Here is a 19417-nt window from a genome sequence, read left to right on the forward strand (position 1 = left end):
CTCACCCATGTAATCCCAGGACTTTTGGAGGCCGAGGCAGGCGGATCATTGAGGTCAGGAGTTTGAGACTAGCCTGTCCAACATGGTAAAATCCCCTCTTTACTAAAAATACCAAAATGAGCTGCACGTGGTGGCGCACACCCATAGTCTCAGCTACTCAGGAGTCTGAAACAGAAAAATCACTTGAACCTGGGAGGTGGAGTTTGCAGTGAGCCGAGATCATATCACTGCACTCCAGCCTGGGTGAAAGAGTGACTCTGTCTCAAAACAACCACAAACACCACCACCACCACCACTACCACCATTAGGCAGAGCATGCAGACAGCAGATGAAGGGACAACTTCGGCGGGAATGCATTAAAATTGTATTTTCAATTCACATCACTCTCTGGGCTCCTCAGTATCTAAAATTCTGAGGACGGCCACACAGAAGACATCAGCTGACTTTTTCCTAGCCAACTTCTCTCAGGAAAAATATACATTCTCTTGCGTGGTCTACTTGAGAGACTGTTTTCTTTTTCTTTTTTTAAAGCTAAAAGAAGGTTTCCAACCCCTTTATTTCAATTAATCTTTCCTGATTAATTTAGGAAGCACAAAGGAAGCATCTGAATCCCGTTGATACCACACCTCCCTATCTCTCACCACGTAATTATTCTTACGTTTGACTTTCTTACTTTTTTAGTGTGTAAGTACTTTTAAGCTTTATATAAAACTCGTTATAAGCTCTCTAATTACAGACTACAATGACTCAACCAAAAAGTGGTGAACATGATTTTAAAAAATGACACAAGCTATTTGCATTGGTAAGATCCAAGACACAGGTTCATGCTAACCATGACTAAAAATAAGTTGTTCTTTCTTTCCAGACCAACCCTGTGACTCTGTATCTTTATACCTTTAACTTATGTTCACAAGAAACTTCTGAGTTATCTAACTCAAGAGCTTCTGAGGACGTGTTTTTAGGCTGACTTCTTTTGTGTGGCTGCATTAGTAGGGTAAACAGTGTGGGAAGGAAAGGTGTCAGCGGAGCAAAGTCATCAGTCATGGAAAGTGATACCATATGCTTGTCTTTTTTCTAACTGGCCAGAGCCAAGTCACGAAATATGGATACACCATCTTTTGTAGGTTTAGTCTGGCAAGTAGAAAAATCATATGGAAAGCTTATCTTGGGTTTTCAGAAATCAGGGTTTAGATTTAAGGGAAATCACATAAAGAAAAAGTTTGCTCAAGGTGATAATCCAGATAGTAAGAACCCATGAGAAGATATTATTTGTTAAAAAACAACTGAACTGTCTCCATTATTCAGTGGCCATCCTTTGAGCCTCCCCAAGAGCCTTCCCACCTTTCTAGCTGCCTTCTCTCCCAGGCACCAATTATTTACCTAGTTGTTAGATATTTTTTAATGTCACCTTTGACTTTTCCCAATTTAAATAGTATATCTATTGTCACATTTCAGGAAAAAAGGAAATGGCATTTGAAAAAGGAAAAGATGATTAATCACTTTCAAAGACAAAAAGTACAATGCATCTATAAAGGCAGATATAAGTTAACCAGCTGTGTGCATGAAAGTAAGATTTCTCTTTGGCTGCTTCTACCAATGAAAGTAGACTACTAGAAAATACTGGCAATAGGAATCTCCTTGTTAATCTAGAACAGAAGAATCTTTGAAATGCAGAAAAAAAGACTACGTGAGGCTACTCCCCTGCCTGCCAAATCTTTGATGTCCTCTTGAGAAAGATGATTCTAGCATTGGAATAATAGCATTGTGGTATGGCTTTTAAAAATTCACAGAATAATCTTAATCAAACTTGTTCAATTACAATGTCAGTCTTGGGATATGTTAAATTAGAACTTTTTAATATGGTGTTATTTTAAGGGTCAATTTTCTCTAAATATCTCCTCAACCAAGTGCCATGAGTTTTAGAAACTCATTTCTATGATTTTTTATTTTCTTTTTAAGTTAGTGGATTTTAATTTTCGGTGCAATGCTTTTCAGAGCCTTAGCAGCTTTGGCCCACAAATCTGGCTCTCAATGTTTTCTCCAACTGTTAGGCAGAATTGAGTGACTAAATCTGGTGAACAGGGGAAACTTCCGACAGAACTGAACTGGGAGAAGGAGCCTTCCTGCTCCAAGACCAGTGACCATATACGTGGAAATGATGGTAAGAAAGGGGTGTGTAATTACGATGACAAAGGGAGTCATCACCTCTGGGGACACCTGCAAATTTCTGCCTACTAAAGGAGAAGCTTAATTCAGACAAATGCAGATACAATTTTATGTGTATGTGTCTTTTTTAAACTTGAAGAGAGTATTAAAATATAATTATTAGTTTGAAAAGTAATGTTGGTAGCTCTTATTAAGTGTAACATATGTTATATTCCCAAGATTAATAATACTGAGTGATTTTAGAAATGATTTATTTCCAAAATCTCTGTGGCATTTATCAGAGTTGATCACACTGTTCTTAATGAAAATGTTTTTCCCTTCTGATTTTTTTTTTTTTTTGATATTATCTTGGCTCTTTGAGTATCTCTGACAACTGGTTTTGTATTTATGTCCTTTACTGTCTCCGTTTGCTGTGTTTTTTTCTTCTTTCCACCAATACTCCTGATTTCTGTCCTCATACCACCACCCCACCCCATGCACAATTTTGTTTTTATCCAATTCTCACTACTTCAGATTGTAGCAGATTTTATTCTTTCACTCAAATAACTCCCGGTTCTACAGCTCCGCTCCAAAGCTCCGGCTACACATTTCCAACTGCCTGCTAGACATCATTATTTGCATGTTCCACAGTTTCTTTAAACTAAAAATTTCACAAAACAGATTTATCACCTTCCTCCACAAAACAACTCATTATTCCTAAATACCCAATTTCTGCCAAATATAACACTTTTCTTCCATTGACTCAGCCTGAGAAATATGGGGTTTTGTTGGAGCCCTTCATCTCTGTCTAATTAGGTATCTCTGCTTCCTTCCCATCTTTTAAATTCTGCCTCTCTCGGCTTTAGTTCACAGCCTCAATACTCCTTCCCCACTTAATTCAAGTGCTATTGTAAGGCATACTTGTGTACCTGTGTATCCACATCAAGAGATTTAGAATCTGTAAAACAACAATTGTGACTCTACTTTTTAAGCGTGGGGCACATAACGTAGTGTTTCAAGCATAGCAGATACAAAATAGTTGTTACATTATAAACTCCATATTATAGAAGTAGTAAAAATAATAAAACATAAAAACATTGTCCAAACTTGCTCATAGAAACAAGATGTTAAAACATAACAAATACTATTTTACTGATTTGATTTGGAAAAGAACCTTGGCTAGTCAATGTAAGTTCAAATTTAAAGTGGAATTTCTTTAAATGACTTGTCCTATAGTGTGACAAATCCTGTCTCACAAGATTGACTTTAATAATTTAAATGTTTCTTTGGATTTTAGACTTGAAAGCTAAGTGTATGTGGGTGGAAAAAGATGACTCTGACTTGAGTTGATAGGATTAAGAAACACCCCAGTTGAGTAAGCTTTTGTGGCTGTGATTCACTTAAAATGCAAAGGGTAGAGAGTTGTATAACTAATGTTAGAGACAGAGACCAATTTTAAACACAGGAGAGAGATTTAGACTACTAAATACCACCTTGCTTATGCAGTCAGAGATAATTTCACTTGTCTGAGAAACAAGAATTGAAAATGGCATTAGTTTTAAAGCATCCGTTGAAACTAGCGCAATGACCAAGTATCTTTATTCTCCATCTAAATTAAAATCACATGACAAAACTGAAATTGGCAAAAATGGATAGAAAGGCCTTTCGGTATTATAATTGCCAAGATATGGACTTATGATTATTCTGGTCAGCTTACGCTTCTGGCAGTTGCTTATCGTCAGCCTCTGTCTACCCTAGTATGGATTATCTGGAGTGTGGGAGTCCAGCACCTTCAGATCCAGTGGTAGCCAGTTATGGAGCCAATTCTGAACCAGGCTAGCAGAACATTCATAGCCCCATAATCATCCATAGGTGAGAAGTAGGCTTAGTCTCTTTCGTGTCATCTCCCTCGTTGTTACACCTCTCCTGTCTTCACTTTCCTTCCTATGTGGCTTAGATTCCATGCATTAGTAATTTTTTTTGAATAAAAAATTTCGCCTCAGGGATAAATGGTGATTGAAAGTAAAATCAAGTTCAGTTAGAGAAAAATAGGATGTTATATTGCTTTTCACAAATTACATATCTACGCCAGTTTCAATGCCTCTCTAAAAATAGGCAAAATTGTCTTGCCCTTCTGTCTTTCATCATTTCTCTCTGGTAAAACACCAACCCTGCATCACTTGAAATATCTGCTTTCTCTAAGCATGTACATAAACAAATCAGTACTACTAGAGAAAATAGCAAACTTAGCAGATTGTTTTCAACTTACATTCATTAGTTCCTTACTTGGACTTCATATTGACCATTGAGCCGGTTATACTTTACTGGTCAACCCTCTCCCATTCTGCGCAAAAAATATTTGAAGACTTTTCTACTCTCCTCAAACTTCTGCATGTAACTTTGTTACATTCTTCATAGAGTACATAAAACCACTAGGTGACTCTTTCCGAGTTTTTGTCACCAAGTCTGTGCATTTACTCATAGATGGATGCATCTGTATTCATTTGTCTTCAGTTCTCTTGAACAAAGAATGTACTATCCTTTCTAGCTAAGGTCCAGTCTTCCACCTCTTGCTTCCAATTATATTCCTGCTACCCTTTTCAGGAAACTTATTAGCTTACCTTCTCTTTCCCAAGTCATAAAACCATGATTCCTCTACTCAGTCCTTTCCATGTACATTTAGGTGTGTTTAAGTATCTCTTATCTTAAACTAAAAATGGCAAAGACTACAAGTAGTATGACCTCCACTTTCTAACTACAGCCCTATTTCTATTCTCCTCCTTGAAGCCAAATATCTTGAGAGAGTTGATATTACTGTTTTGTATTTCTCACTGCTTGCTCCTTCTCAACCTGCTTCAATTTTGGCACCTGTACCCGTTACTCCAGTCAAATTTTCTTTTCTTTCCTTTTTTTTTGAGACAAGGTCTCACTCTATCACCCAGGCTGGAGAGCAGTGGTGCAATCTTGGCTTACTGCAGCCCCAACCACCTGTGGCCCAAGTGATCCTCCCACCTCAGCTTCCTGAGTAGCTAGGACTGTGGATGCATGCTACCACACTCAGCTGTGGTTTTTGTTTTTTTTTTTTAAATAGAGATGGTGTTTTGCCATGTTGCCCAGGTTGGTCTCGAATTCCTGAGCTTAAGGGATCTGCCCGTCCAGGTCTCCCAAAGTGTTGCGATTACGGGTGTGAGCACCGTGCCTGGCCACTCCAGTAAAATTTTCTTGGTTAATATAAATAATGACCTTCATGTTACTAAATTTCATGATTATTTGCAATTTTTCTTTGACTCCTCAAAGATATTTGATGGTCTGACAATCTTAACTAATCCCTTCTTCTACCATTGTGCTTTATAATTACTTTCATCATTTGTTTATTAGTATGAATGTAATATATGTTCAGGGTAACTATGGTCATAGGCTACATAATATTAATAAATGGAAGAAAAAAAACCACCTGTTCACAGTCCCACTCTATAGGGTAACTACTTATTTCTGTTTTTAGGTGTTGTAGTGGTTACCATCATAATTTTCTGCAGTGTTCTTATACTTCTATTTCTTGATATGTTAACTTTATAACAGTAGTAATTGACTTCATGATAAAAAAGATGAGAAATTTATCTAATTTATACTTCCCCATTTTCCTCCCAAGTTTCGTTGATTACGTTTGTAACAGGATGTTGAATGAAAGCTTCTCCTTTGACCCCAGGCTCAGAGCTTGCTAAAGAAGGGCCATGAAATAAAGGGAGATGTTTGAATTGGATACGAATTTGAAATTCTGATTTAGACAAAAGTATACCTTTTCAACATAAGCCTGTTATTACAAAATTAGGTTTGTTTCTGTAAGTGAAAGTGACCAGAGAGCCAAAGGATGTGCTCAGGTATTAGCAATGGAAGGAAAGAAAAATCTCAAAGTATGACTGAAGGCAACTTTCAGAAAAAAATTATTCCTGTTTGATTCTGGGTAGTTCAGAATCTTTAATTTACCAATTATATATTGTGTTTGTTTTTCTGTTGGTAGCATTTATATCTCCAGATGCTAAATATAAATTTCTAGTTCTTTTTTTATGTAGAAAGAAAAAATTCATACTTTCTGGCACTAAACTGTCAACTACATCTTCACTCTCAAAGTATAAAGTTTACATTGTATTATGCAAGTATAATTATTTTAGGCACTTTGTACACTAACTCTGAATATTGAAAGCAAAGAGTTTTGTAATTCTTTGAAAATGTAAATATTTACTATAAAATCAGGTAGTGTAATTGGCTTTAAGGCAATAAATATAATTCTTTGTCATTGATAATCCTCCTCTATACAGATTGTTCCAAAAATATCAAGATTAAATGGATTATCTTTTTATCATTTTTCTCAAAATGATGCTTAATTTTAGTTTATTTTATATTTGGACCATGAGTTACTTGTACAGCATTCTTTGGAGTTTCTAATTTTCTACATTGTTTTATTTATCAGTTAAGATCTTTTAGATTATTGACATATAATATAATAGATTATTATTATAATTTCTGTTCTATTCTTTGTCCTAAAGACTTTTTTTCTGGCGTTCTCCTACTTGTTCTTCTAATCGGTATCCATTGGTTTCAAATCTATTTCATAGCCAGAATACTGGGTCTCCTTTTTACTTAGCTCCTATGTTGTTCTGCCCATTTTTGGACCTCTTGTCTTTCACTTTTTGATATTTTCTTATTTATTTTGCTAGAGTGGATGCTAAAGTAATTTTCAGGAAGAGTGTGTAGGAACATTTACAATCTTCTGTTTATCTGAGCCTTAATGAAAATACATGTACTTTTTCATTTTTCTTAGCTTAATTCTGCCTACTTAGAACTTAATAGGGACTTTTCAGTTTGGAGACTTTTGTTTTTCCTTAGCTTTCAAAGAATTTTTCTTTCTTTCTTTTTTTTTTTTAATGTTTTTCTTCCACTTTGTCTTCTCTGTTCCTTCTTCTATTATTCCATTAAATGAATATTGGATGCCCAAAATAAACCCTATATAACATTTACATTTTCTTTTATATTAGGTGTTTTTCTTTTCTTTTGTGCTTTTCAATGTGAATTCAAATTTCCTTCTAGGACATCTGTTATTCATCCCACACCCATTTTATTCCCAGTTCTTCAGGCATCACAACTAGTAGGAACTTAATGCATGAGTTAAGAAAACTAGAAATTTACTCTATGTGCATATTTGGAACGACAGTGCATGAAAAAGTGCTGTTAGGTTGCATTATTAGAATTAAAAGTTCAGTTATTAAGTGCCAAGTATGAGCCAGCCATTGTTATTGGAGCTGCGGATACACTGGTGAATGGAACAGGACTTTTAAAAAATTATTGTACTTTAAGTTCTGGGGTACGTGTGCAGATTTTGCAGGATTGTTACATAGGTATACACATGCCTTGGTGGTTTGTTGCATCCATCCTCCTGATGTTATCCCTCTCCAATCACCCCACCCCCTATTATCTCCCCCTAGCCCTCCCACCTCCAACAGGCCCTGGTGTGTGATGTTCCCCTCTGTTCAACACCCACTTATGAGTGAGAACATGCGGTGTTTGGTTTTCGGAACAGGACTTCTTATTTTTTATTTTTTTTTGAGATGAAGTCTTGCTGCCACTATTGAGGCTGGAGTGCAGTAGAACAATCTTGGCTCACTGCAACTTCCATGAGTTGCTGGGATGACAGCCATGCACCACCATGCCTGGCCTCCCTGTTCTTATAAACTTAAATTCTCTGGAGTGCATAGAGGGAAGGAGAAAGTAAATAAATACAAAATATGTATGAACACTCATACATATATTCAAAAATAGATGTATGAAAAATTAAGGAAAGCATCACATTGTGGATAATGCTGTGCAGAGAATTAAAACAATAGTGATATGCTGGAGATTGGCTAGGTAGACACCTTTAGATTGGGTTGTCAGGTACAGCCTGTTTGAAGAGGTGGTATTTAAGTTAAAATTTGAATGGATGAGCACAGAAGGGTATTTGAGGGAGATGGGACAGCTTGTGCAAGGCCCAAACGTAGAAACAGAAAGAAGGCCACGTAGTCGATGTATGGTATATGCAAAAGAGTGGAATGGCTTAGATCAGAAACAAAGACAGACTTCTGAGGCTTCGTAAGTCAGAGAAGAAATTAGAATTTTCTTTCAAGTATTATGATAAATCATGAGGGTATTTTTAAGTAGGGAAGTAGTACCATCTGATTTGCGTTTTAGGACGATTGTCCCCATCACTGTAGAAAGAAGAGATTGTAGTGGCACTGAAGTGGAAGCAGGAGGAGCAGTAAGAAGGCTCACATAGTAGTCCAGATAAAACATGCTTGTGACTTTGACCAGCCCTCATAGCAGAGGTGGAAATAAGTGGATTCAGTGAGATTGCAGAGTCAATGTGCAAGTGGTTTTTTGATTTTGCAAGTTGTTCCCCAAAAAAGATTTTACTAATTGACACTCCTCCAAGTATGTATGAGAGTATAGGATAATAATAATGTGAAGCAGGAAATTGTCTTAGAAATCCACACATTAGTTTTATAAAGGATGAAAATATGGTCCACTGATCTTATATACATTAGTCCAAGATGGCAAGTTCTTTCCCAGAGAAGGGACCCCAGGCATCTGTCAAGTTCTGGTGATCTATTATGTACCACATATTTTCTCAGGATTTATCTTCTCTATGTGGCTTATTCTTTTTTGTCTAACACCCACTACAGCACCTCTCCATGTTCTAGATCTATATTATGTATTGTATTTCTTCTTTTAGATTAGGAGCTCTGAGTGCAAGCAGTACCTGTCAGCCTGAGTTATGGTGCTCAAGAATACTGATGCTTAAGAATCACCAACGACTGCAAGAGCAAATCACTGAAAAAAAACCCAATCATTCATTATTTTATTTTTTTCTGCCACAATTTAGTCACTGAGAGTAGTATGTCTCAATAGTCGTATCATGGTTATTCAATATATATACTCACATTTCAGATAGCATTAGGTAAAGAATCCAGAGAATCTTTTCCAGTTATATATAAAGAAAAGATTTGAAATTCAGATTCAGAAACCTTGAATTCAAATTCTGGCTTTGATCCTTTCTAATAGCATGTCCTTGGGCCTTTGATTCTTCAACTCAAAAACAGACCAATGATATGTACATGTCTTTCTTAAGTCACAAGGTTTTATGAGATTCTGAATTACATGTGAAAAGAACTTGTAAACTATGAAGTACAAACAAGTGCTACTATTTTCAAGTATAGTTGATTGAGCCCTAACTATGTTACAGATACTATTTGAAAAGTTTCGTGTATATCAAGTCATTATTCCTCATAACATTCCTATGAGGTCTGGACTATCACTACAGAGATGAGAAATGGAGGAGAACTTATGTAACTTGTAAGGTTACACATCCAGTAGATGACAGGGCCAGGACTTGCACCTAAGTTATTTGACTCAGTAGTTCCTGCTTTAACCACTGTGCTATGTTGGTATTCTGTAAAATTGGCACTATGAAACCCTTCAAAGCACATATGTTAATATAAAATATAAGTCAGGCACCTGCTAAGCACTGAGAATACAATAAGGAAAAGCGCAGGTCAGTTATAGTCTCGTAACTGTGCAAATGAATTTTTTTTTTCTTCAAACAAGAAAAAGTCTCATGCTTGAATAATTGTCATGAACTTTTATCCAATTTGTATGTGTGAACTCATAGATAATGAGTCAGCATCATAATATAGACTAGCACACATTTTATTACATAATTATTCTATCAGAAAATATTCTTTATTAACTGAACTATTTTTTTCAGAAAAATAACTGTGTTTTAACATTCCAAAGAGATTCATTTTTTATCAAATTGATAAAGCTATTTTCCTTAGTATATGTGGATATCCAAATATATCTAAGATTTCAATCATGTTTGAAGACCTTAGCTAATGCAGAGAAAACATTGTTATATACAATAGATCACCAGAAGTTGGCAGATGCCTAAGGTCCTTTTCCAGGGAAAGGACTTGTCATCTTGGACTAATGCATGTAAGATCAGTGGGACTTATTTTGATCCTTTGTAAAACTAGCATGTATTTCTAAGTTGAAAAACTGCATACACATTGACCCAACAATTTCACTGGATCACTTTGATTTTTGATTTAATGGACAGAGTGACTTTCACTTACAGAATACTAAACAGTAGGCATAGATGAGTTTACTAACTATAAATTTTAATAATTATAGTAGTGTGGAAACTGGATTTTTACAGCATGATGGAATATTCCATCTTACATGCTAAGTGGAGGTATGATTTTTAGAATATTAAAATAATTTCCTTCAGTTCCACATTATACAATCTCAACCTTTTCTTGCACGATTTTTTTTCTGTGATGCAAGGGATGATTATGCAAACCATTTATGTAAGTGAATTGCTCAGTGATATTATCAGCCAAAATTGTAGGTTGAGGTCAAGTGATGTCAAGTCATTATTTAAAGAAACAAAGACAAAGGGGATAAGACAAATTGTGGAGGAGAAATTTAATACATTTTGGCAACATAAGTAGGAAGGTCAGCAAAGGACAAGAAGCTCGAGTGATGTCATTATAATTGGCTTTAGTTCAGAAGTGGCAGAGTGGCAGTTAGCCAAAAAGGCACTTTGATGTTGTTTGTTTATATATTACTATTTAGCTATCCATATCCAGATGTAATCACAGCACATAATTTTATGGTGGATGACTGAATATTGTGGTCACTGCTTTATATAAACTTTGTTTCTAAAGTGCAATGACCATATCTTACTTTGAGCTTTCACTTTTAGAATGCATTTTCTCCATGCATGCAGCTGTACATCTACAATCTAAACAGGTTCAACTGCTGCAGATACAGTTGTGTGATGTAGTAATATTGATATAGGTCTGGAGTTCAGACAAAGCACCTAGGAAAGAGTCTCATGATCTTTTAAAATTACAAATAATCATATCCCTGCAGCTTTCTGTCCTGTTTCATAGGTGGTACTTATGCCATTTCTCTAAAGAGGGAGAAAGCAATTGGCTGAAAGGATGTTTTCCTTTATTAGATTCTCATTAGCTTGTGACATATACTTTATTCTTCTGCAGAATGTGGGCACCTGAATAGATCTTACTCTGTCAGTTACAAAACATGTATTTAGCAACTGATGGCTTTTTATAGTTAGACATTTTCGTTGGAATTTTTGTTATATGTAGATACTACAGAGCACACTTGTCCAATAAGAATGTAATGCAAGCCACAAACATGAGCCATATATTATTTTAAAGTTTCAAGTCACCACATTAAAAAAAGTTAATATATTTTCTTTAATACAGTATATCCAAACCCACTACATATTTAAATATGTAGTTGAAAATAGCCTTGATGCTGCAGCTTGTCTGGAGGCTGCAACTGATACTTATCGTCTTATTTCTCTTTTACACATTCAAGATTCTCTTCACTCTTGGTTAGCACCTTTGCTAGCCTAGGTGGCTCATCCAGTGGGTGGTCTTGAGTTGGATTTTCCTGGGGGTTTATGAGTTGCTGGCTATCATTTTCTTCTTAGTCCATCCAGCAGCCTAACTACTTATTGTTGTATCTGGACAGAAGTATTCACTTTGTTTCCCATGATATCGCTTGCCTCCAAAGGCCAAGCAACAAACCTGGGGTTGGGGAGATGTCAGATAACTACTAAATATGTCTACTTCAATAGTATGTGAAAGATAGAGGAAGGGCTTACTGGGTTGTTCCATGCCCTGTTGCATCCATTGTAGACTAGACCAAATGAATATATTTATTAGCATGTACCTCCACTCTGACATGGAGCTCTGGATCATTTTGAGTTTCTGGATGATCAATGTGACCTTAAAAATTTTGTGATTTTTCTTTCTCTAGTTTATGATTACCTGAGTAAATGGTCATAGGTTTCTGTGAAGAAGGACGGGTTGAATCATCACCATGTAATGTTGCCCATTCATTGTACAGTGATTACTCATGGAATCTTGGTATCTTCATCAGTCACCAGGTGTTCCTAGCAAGGGTTGGGGTGAATCTTCAGAGGGAGATGTGTTACCTTGAAAGGGAGAAGTCTCTGCATCATCTTCAGGTGAAGGGGTGTATTCATGCTGCAGATAAAGACACACCCAAGACTGGGGAATTTACAAAAGAAAGAAGTTTAATGGACTAAGAATTCCACATGGCTGGGGAGCCCTCATAATCATGATGGAAGCCAAGGAGGAGTAAGTCACATCTTACATGGATGGCAGCAGGCAAAAAGAGCCTGTGCAGGGAAACTCCTGTTTTTAAGACTACTAGATCTCATGACACTTACTCACCACCATGAGAATAGCGTGGGAAAGACCTCCCCCCATGATTCAATCACCTCCTACCAGCTTCCTCCCATAACACATGGGAATTGTGAGAGCTACAATTCAAGATGAGATTTGGGTGGGGGCACTGTCAAACCATATCATTCCACTCCTGGCTCCTTCCAAATCTCATTTCATCACATTTTAGAACAAATCATGCTCTCCCAACAGTCACCCAAGGTCTCAACTCATTTCAGCACTAACTCAAAAGTCCAATCCAAAGACGCATTTTGTCAAAGAGACAAGGCAAGTCCCTTCTGCCTATGAGTCTCTAAAATCAAAAGCAAGTTAGTTACTTCTTAGATACAATGGAGGTAGAGGCACTGGGTAAATATAGCCATTGCAAATGGGAGACATTTACCAATACAAAGGGGTGATGGGTCCCATGCAAGTCTGAAATCCAGCAGGGCAGGAAAATCTTAAAGCTCCGAAATGATCTCCTTTGACTATGTGTCTCACATCCAGTTCATGTTGATGCAAGTGTGGGGTTCCTATGGTCTTGAGCAGCTCCATCCCTGTGGCTTTGCAGGGTACAGCTTCCCTCCAGTCTGCTTTCATGGGTTGGCATTGAGTGTCTGCAGCTTTTCCAGGTACACAGTGCAAGTTGTTGGTGGATCTACCATTTTAGGGTCTGGAGGATGGTGGCCTTCTTCTCACAGCTCCACTAGGCAGTGCCCACCTAAGGAGTCTGTGTGGGGGCTCCGACCCTACATTTCCCTTGTGCACTGTCCTAGCAGAGGTTCTCCATGAGAGCACCACCCTGCAGCAAACTTCTGCCTGGAGATTCAGGCATTTCCATACAACCTCTGAAATAGAAGCAGAGAGTCCCAGACCCCAATTCTTGACTTCTCTGCACTGGCAGGCTCAATACCGTGTGGAAGCTGCCAAGTCTTGTGGCTTGCACCCTCTGAAGCCATGTCATGAGCTCTACCCATTTCAGTGATGGTTGGAGCAGCTGGGACATAGAACACCATGTTCCTATGCTGCACATAAAATGGGGATCCTAGGCCTGGCAATAAAACCACCTTTTCGTTTTAGGCCTCTGGGCCTGTGATGGGAAGAGCTGCTGACTCTGACATGCCCTGGAGACATTTTCCCCATTGTCTTGGGGATTAACATTTGGCTCTTCATCACTTAGGCAAATTACTGCAGGTTGCTTGAATTTCTCCTCAGAAAATGGGATTTTCTTTTCTATCACATTGTCAGGCTGCAAATTTTCCCTTTTAAAACTGAATGCCTTTAGCAGAACCCATGTCACCTCTTGAATGCGTAGCTGCTTAGAAATTTTTTTCGCCTGATGCCATATATTACCTCTCTCAAGTTCAAGTTTCCACAAATCTCTAGGGCAGGAGCAAAATGCCACTAGTCTCTTTGCTAAAAAAAAATAAGAGTTACCTTTATTCCAGTACCCAACAAGTTTCTCACCTCCATCTGAGACAAGCTCAGACTGGATTTTACTGTCTATATCACTATTGACATTTTGTTGAAAGCCATTCAACAAGTCTCTAGGAAGTTCCAAAGTTTTCCATATTTTCCTGGCTTCTTCTGAGCCCTTCAAACTGTTCTAACCTCTGCCTGTTACCCACTTCCAAAGTTGCTTCCACATTTTTGGGTATCTTTTCAGCAGTGCCCCACTCTACTGGTTCTGATTTACTGTATTAGTCTGATTCAGGCTGCTGAAAAAGACATACCTGAGGCTAGGCTATTTACAAAAGGAAGAGGTTTAATGACCTTACAGTTCCACATTGCTGGGGAGGCCTCACAATCATGGTGAACAGCAAGAAGGGGTAAGTCACGTCTTACATGGACGGTAGCAGGCAAAAATAGATTTGTGGGGAAACTCCAATTTTTAAAACCATCAGATTGCATGAGACATATTCACCACCATGAGAACAGCACTGGAAGGACCTGCCCCCATCACTGAATTATCTCCCACTAGGTTCCTCCCATTACATGTGGGAATTATGGGAGTTACAATTCAAGATGAGATTTGGATGGACACACAGCCAAACCAAGAGGGCAGTGTTCATCTTTAATAAGGAGAAATGAATCCTTTCTCTAGGGCCCAAAAGGTTTAAGAGAATCTGAGTATTCAAGATGTTATATTTATTTATTTATCTTGATGTAGAGTCTCACTCTGTCACCCAGGCTGGAGTGCAATGTTGCAATTATAGTTCACTGCAGCCTTGACCTCTTGGGCTCAAGTGATTCTCCTTATTCTGCTCTTGAGTAGTTAGGACTACAGGTGTGCCATGATGACCTTGCTATTTTTTTTTTTTTTTTTTTTTTTGCGGAGACAAGATCTTGCTATGTTGCTCAGGCTGATCTTTAACTACTGGCCTCAAGCAATCCTCCCACCTTGGCCTTCTGAAGTACTGGGATTACAGGTATGAGCCACTGGACCCAGCCATAGTTAAGATTTTTGAGTGCATAGACCTCAATATTTTAATTTCATGTGTACTAAACCAAGTCTTGGTCTTGGCATTGCAGACTTGTGTATTTTAGACTTTCATTTTCTCTGAAATTCTGCTAACTTTATAATTCAGTTCCTGAGAAGATTTCATTTTTTGTTTGTTTTTATCTTTCCCTTCAGCTATAGAACAAAGTTTTTTTTTTTTTTTTTTAATTACTATAAGTTCTGGGATACATGTGCAGAATGTGCAGGTTTGTTACATAGGTATACACGTGCCATGGTGGTTTGCTGCACCCATTAACCCATCATTGACATTAGATATTTTTCCTAATGCTATCCCTCTTCTAGCCCCCCATCACCTGACAGGCCCCGAAGTGTGATGTTCCCCTTCCTGTGTCTATGTGTTTTCATTGTTCAACTCCTACTTGTAAGCGAGAACATGTGGTGTTTGGTTTTCTGTTCTTGTGTTAGTTTGCTGAGAATGATGGTTTCCAGCTTCATCCGTGTCCCTGCAAAGGACATGAACTCATTCTTTCTTATGACCGCATAATATTCCATTGTGTATTTGTGCCACATTTTCTTTATCCAGTCTATCATTGATAGGCATTTGGGTTGGTTCCAAGTCTTTGCTATTGTGAGTAGCGCTGCAATAAACATACATGTCATGTATCTTTATAGGAGAATGATGTATAATCCTCTGGGTATATACCCAGTAATGGGATTGCTGGGTCAAATGGTATTTCTAGCTCTAGATCCTTGAGGGATTGCCACACTGTCTTCCACATTGGTTGAACTAACTTATACTCCCACCAACAATGTAAAAGTGTTCCTATTTCCCCACATTCTCTCCAGCATCTGTTTCCTGACTTTTTAATGATTGCCATTCTAACTGGCATGAGATGGTATCTCATTGTGGGTTTTGATTTGCATTTCTCTAATTAATCACCAGTGATAATGAACATTTTTTTTTAAATATGTTTGTTGGTGGCATAGATGTCTTCTTTTGAGAAATGTCTGTCTATATCTTTTGCCTGATTTTTGATGGGGTTGTCTGTTTTTTTCTTGTACATTTGTTTAAGTTCCTTGTAGATTCTGGATATTAGCACTTTGTTTAGATGGATAGATTGCAAAGATGTTCTTCCATTCTGTAGGTTGCCTGTTCACTCGGATGATAGTTTCGTTTGCTGTGCAGAAGCTCTTTAGTTTAATTAGAAACCATTGTCAATTTTGGCTTTTGTTGCCATTGCTTTTGGCATTTCAGTCATGAAGTCCTTGCCCATGCCTATGTCCTGAATGGTATTGCCTAGGTTTTTTCTAGGGTTTTTATGGTCTTAGGTCTTACATTTAAGTTTTTAATCTATCTTGAGTGAATTTTTGTATATGGTGTAAAGAAGGGGTCCAGTTTTCGTTTTCTGCATATGGCTAGCCAGTTTTCCCAACACCATTTATTAAATAGTAAATCCTTTTCCCATTGCTTCTGTCAGGTTTGTCAAAGATCAGATGGTTGTAAATGTGTGGCATTATTTCTGAGGCCTCGGTTTTGTTCAGTTGGTCTATATATCTGTTTTGGTACCAGTACCATGCTGTTTTGGTTGCTATACCCTTGAAGTATAGTTTATTATACTATTATAGTCAGGTAATGTGATGCTGAGCTTTGTTCTTTTTGCTTAGGATTGTCTTGGCTATATGGGCTTTTTGGTTCCATATGAAATTTAAAGTAGTTTTTTCTGATTCTGTGAAGAAAGTCAATGGTAACTGATGGAGATTGAATCTGTAAATTACTTTGGGCAGCATGGTCATTTTCATGATATTGATTCTTCTTATCCATGAACATGGAGTGTTTTCCATTTGTTTGTGTCCTCTCTTATTTCCTTGAGCTGTGGTTTGTAGTTCTCCTTGAAGAGTTTCTTCATATCCCTTGTAAGTTGTCTTCCTAGGTATTTTATTCTCTTTGTAGCAATTGTGAATGGGAGTTCACACATGATTTGGCTCTCTGTTTGTCTATTATTGGTGTATAGGAATGCTTGTGATTTTTGTACATTGATTTTGTATCCTGAGACTTTGCAGAAGTTGCTTAACAGCTTAAGGAGATTTTGGACTGAGACAATCGAGTTTTCTAAACATAAAATCATGTCATCTGCAAGCAGAGACAATTTACTTCCTCTTTTCCAAATTGAATACCTTTTATTTCTTTCTCTTCCCTGACTGCCCTGGCTAGAACTTCCAATACTATGTTAAATAGCAATGGTGAGAAAGGGCATCCTTGTCTTGTGCCAGTTTTCAAAGGGAATGCTTCCAGCTTTTGTCCATTCAGTATGATATTGGCTGTGGGTTTGTCATCAATAACTCTTATTATTTTGAGATACATTTCATCAATACTTTGTTTATGAAGAGTTTTTAGCATGGCAGGCTGTGGAATGTTGTTGAAGGGCTTTTCTGCCTCTATTGAGATAATTATATTGGTTTTTGTCATTGGTTCTGTTTATGTGATGGATTATGTTTATTGATTTGTGTATATTAAACCAGCCTTTCATTCCAGGGATGAAGCAAACTTGATCATGGTAAACAAGCTTTTTGATATGCAGCCTCAAAATTTGATATGTTTTTGCATTGGGTGCTACTGGTTTTCCTTTAGTGCTTCCTTCAGGAACTCTTGTAAGGCAGGCCTGGTGGTGACAAAATCTCTCAGCAATTGTTTGTTTGTAAATCATTTTATTTCTCCTTCATTTATGGAGTTTAGTTTGGCTTGATATGAAATTCTGAGTTGAAAGTTCTTTTCCTTTAGAATGTGGAATATTGGCCCTCACTCTCTTCTGGATTGTAGGGTTTCTGCTGAGAGATCTTTTGTTAGCCCAATGGGCCAACCCAACCTTTGTCTCTGGCTGCTGTTAACATTTTTTTCTTTATTTTAACCTTGATGAATCTGATGATTATGTATTTTGGGGTTGCTCTTCTTGAGGAGCATCTTTGTGGTGATCTTTGTATTTCCAGAATTTGAATGTTGTCCTGTATTATTAGGTTGGGGAAGTTCTCCTGTTAATATCCTGAAGAGTGTTTTCCAAGTTGGTTCCATTCTTTCTGTCACTGTCAGGTACACCAATCAAACATAGGTTTGGTCTTTTCACACAGTCCATATTTCTTGGAGGCTTTGTTCATTCGTTTTCATTCCTTTTTCTCTAGTCTTGTCTTCATACTTTATTTCATTAATATTCAATCTCTGATATCCTTTTTTTAACTTGATCGATTCAGCTATTGATACTTGTGTATGCTTCACGAAGTTCTTGTGCTGTGTTTTTCAGCTTCATCATGTCATTTATGTTCTTCTCTAAACTGGTTATTCTAGTTAGCAATTCCTGTAACCTTTTTCCAAGGTTCTTTGTTTCTTTGCATTGGGTTAGAGCCTGCTCCTTTAGCATGGAAAAGTTTGAACCTTCTAAAGCCTAGTTCTGCCAATTTGTCAAACCCATTCTTTGTCCAGTTTTGTTCCTTTGCTGGTGAAGAGTTGTAATCCTTTGGAGGAGAAGAGGTGTTCTGGTTTTTGGAGTTTTCAGCCTTTTTGCTCTGGCTTTTCCTCATCTTTGTGGATTTATCTATCTTTGGTCTTTGATGTTGGTGAACTTTGGATGGGGTTTCTGTGTGAACATCCTTTTTGTTGATGTTAATGCTATTTCTTTATGTTTGTTAGTTTTCTTTCTAATAGTCAGGCCCCTCTGCTACTGATCTGCTCGAGTTTGGTGGAGGTTTACTACAGACCCTGTTTGCTTGGGTATCACCAGCAGAGGCTGCAGAATGGCAAAGATTGCTGCCTGTTCCTTCCCCTGGAAACGTCTTCCCTGAGGAGCACCTGCTGGATGTCAGCCAGAGCTCTTCTGTATGAGGTGTCTGTTGACCCCTACTGTGAGATGTCTCCCGGTTAGGAGGCAGTGGGGCCGGGGCCCACTTGAGGTAGTCTGTCTCTTAGCAGAGCTCAAGTGCTGTGCTGGCATCTCAAATGTCCCAGACCAACTTCAGACTGCTGTGCTGGCAGTGAGAATTTAAGCCATTGCATCTTAACTTGCTGGGCTCCTTGCGGTTGGGATCCACTGAGCTATACCATTGGGTTCCCTGGCTTCAGCCCCATTTCCAGTGGAGTGAACGATTCCGTCTCACTGGCATTGCAGGTGCTATTGGGATATATATATATATATATATATATATAAAACTCCTGCATCTAGTTTGGTGTTTTCCCAAACAGCTGCCCAGTTTTGTGCTTGAAACCCAGGGCCCTGGTGGCCTAGGCTCCCAATGGAATCACTTGGTCTTTGGGTTGCAAAGACTGTAGGAAAAGCATAGTATCTCGGCCAGAGTGCATGGATCCTCAAGGCACAGTCCCTCATGGCTTCCCTTGGGTAGGGGAGGGAGTTCCTCGACCCCTTGAGGTTCTCAGGTGAGGTGATGCCCCACCCTGCTCCCTGCTCCTGCTTGCCCTCTGTGGGCTGCACCCACTGTCTAACCAGTCCCAGTGAGA

The sequence above is a fragment of the Sapajus apella genome, unplaced genomic scaffold (genome assembly GCF_009761245.1).
Source record: "Sapajus apella isolate SASKATOON/1434 unplaced genomic scaffold, GSC_monkey_1.0 scaffold8, whole genome shotgun sequence".
NCBI classification, from domain to species: Eukaryota; Metazoa; Chordata; class Mammalia; order Primates; family Cebidae; genus Sapajus; species Sapajus apella.